We start from the raw sequence: 2,066 nt of genomic DNA on the forward strand, positions 1-2,066 counted from the left end.
AATTTATTAAATCAAACTACAAACAGTATAAATGAAAAGATATTTACAATTATTGGATTGTGTAACTTATAGTATAAGAGGTTATTGAATTTAGTTTCTTGATTATATTATATTTAATTATATACCTAATTAAATCGTATCACCAAGTAACTAAAAATTTTCTTTTGTACTTTGTCTGTTACACCCCTTCAATTAAATTAAACTATTCGGCTATCTCCCAATAAGCGGTCTACCACAAAAATATGCGGTCTACCAAAATGGACGTGGTCTACCGTAATAATATTAAAGTAATAAAGTACAATATAAGTATAATTTAAAGTATAAAAAAAATTTAATTTATTTAGGATCCACAAAATTATCCACAAAGCATAATTTCATATCTCTAAGGAAAGCATCAAAAATATTATCTGTTTTATTTAATCCTTGCCACCAATACTCGGCTAAGTACCTATCTAAGAGGTCTTCATTAGTACCACACATTTTTTTAACGATTTTGAGTCTAAGAGGCCTCCAAAGACTTTCAATTATTTGTGTATTGGCACCAGTTTCCGGGTCCACAAAATTATTTGAATAATTAACTGTTTCATGTACATAGCAGCCCTTTTCAGATAAACCTTTATATCCAAGCCACGAATCAGAATGAACTGTTGTACCAGGTAATACCTTAAAATTAAACCCAAATTGTTAGATAGACAGTTATGTAAACAGTACACATTATTTCATAGGTACCTCATTTTTAATTATTCAATGTAATGTTTCTTTGTCTCTTTTTTCAACAACAAAAAATCTTGCATCAATTAAACCATTTTCCAAAACACAACATAATCCGACTACCCACACGGTCCACCAATTCTCCGACCATAATTGCGATTGGTGTCTTCTTCATCTTCTAGTCTAGGTATAACTGCAGCTTTTAAATCGGCAAGTCGAAAGCGCCCTTTATTATTTTTCCGTGCGCCTCGCAACAAACATTCGTCAATTTGAACGATCTGACCAGGACCCCCAAAAGGTTGCCTTTTGTTAAATAGACGTACAGGAATGTCTCTACAGAGATTCATCCAGTCACAAATAGTATTTTTGGATCTCCCCGTAAATTTTATTATTTGAACTATTTGATTTTCTGTAACCCTGAAGTACACAATCTCCATAAATTCACTGAGACTCAATCCACTATTGCATCGACCATTTGCATCCACATAAGTAAAAAATGAATTATTATTACGTACCGATTGGGTAGTTTGGCAACCTTTTTTTTTACAACGGAAAACTTCTCTTATTTTTCCTCGGTAATTTCTTTGGTACTGTTTTACTTCACTGCCACATTTTTGACATTGTTTTGCACAAGGTAGTAAACCATAATCTTGCAGGTATTTGACAGTAGATTCTTCGGTTAAAAAATTTTTATAAAATTCTTTAACTAGAATTTTAAAAACTATTTTTTCAACTCAAAATTTAAAAAAAGTTGTATTACTACAAACGACACTAAACCAACTAACCCAGTAACCTGTATTGTTACCTATATGATAAAATATATATCGTTATGAAAAATTAAGATAAAACATATAAATTGGTAGATAATAAATATAAATGATGCGGGATTCCCAGCTATATAGGTAGAACACATAGCATTGATAGACCGCATACTATACTCATATTTATAGTTACGTAGCACACAAAACGGAGGTAGGCCGCATATTGGGAGATAGCCGTACATTAGTACATAATACATATTATTATAATTATTATGTGACTGTAAATATTTTAATTTTTGTTGTATGTTATTTGTTACCATAATGTACCCAACCACTCCACCGCCCCAAAAAAAAAATCCACCATGACGCCTAGGCGTCATAAAATCTAATTCAGCACCCTACTGTGTGCACCAATATAATTTGTTTCAAATTTATTTTGCCATTACATTTTTAACCGTATTATTAAAAATAATGATAGATAGGTAATAAGCAGCTGTTAATAACATATTATTTAATCTTATTGACCCTGGCTTATTATGTTCAAATGTAGTATATTACCTTTATGTGATAATAATTAATAACTAAAAAATATGT

Source organism: Acyrthosiphon pisum, chromosome A1, assembly GCF_005508785.2.
Source record: "Acyrthosiphon pisum isolate AL4f chromosome A1, pea_aphid_22Mar2018_4r6ur, whole genome shotgun sequence".
NCBI lineage: Eukaryota > Metazoa > Arthropoda > Insecta > Hemiptera > Aphididae > Acyrthosiphon > Acyrthosiphon pisum.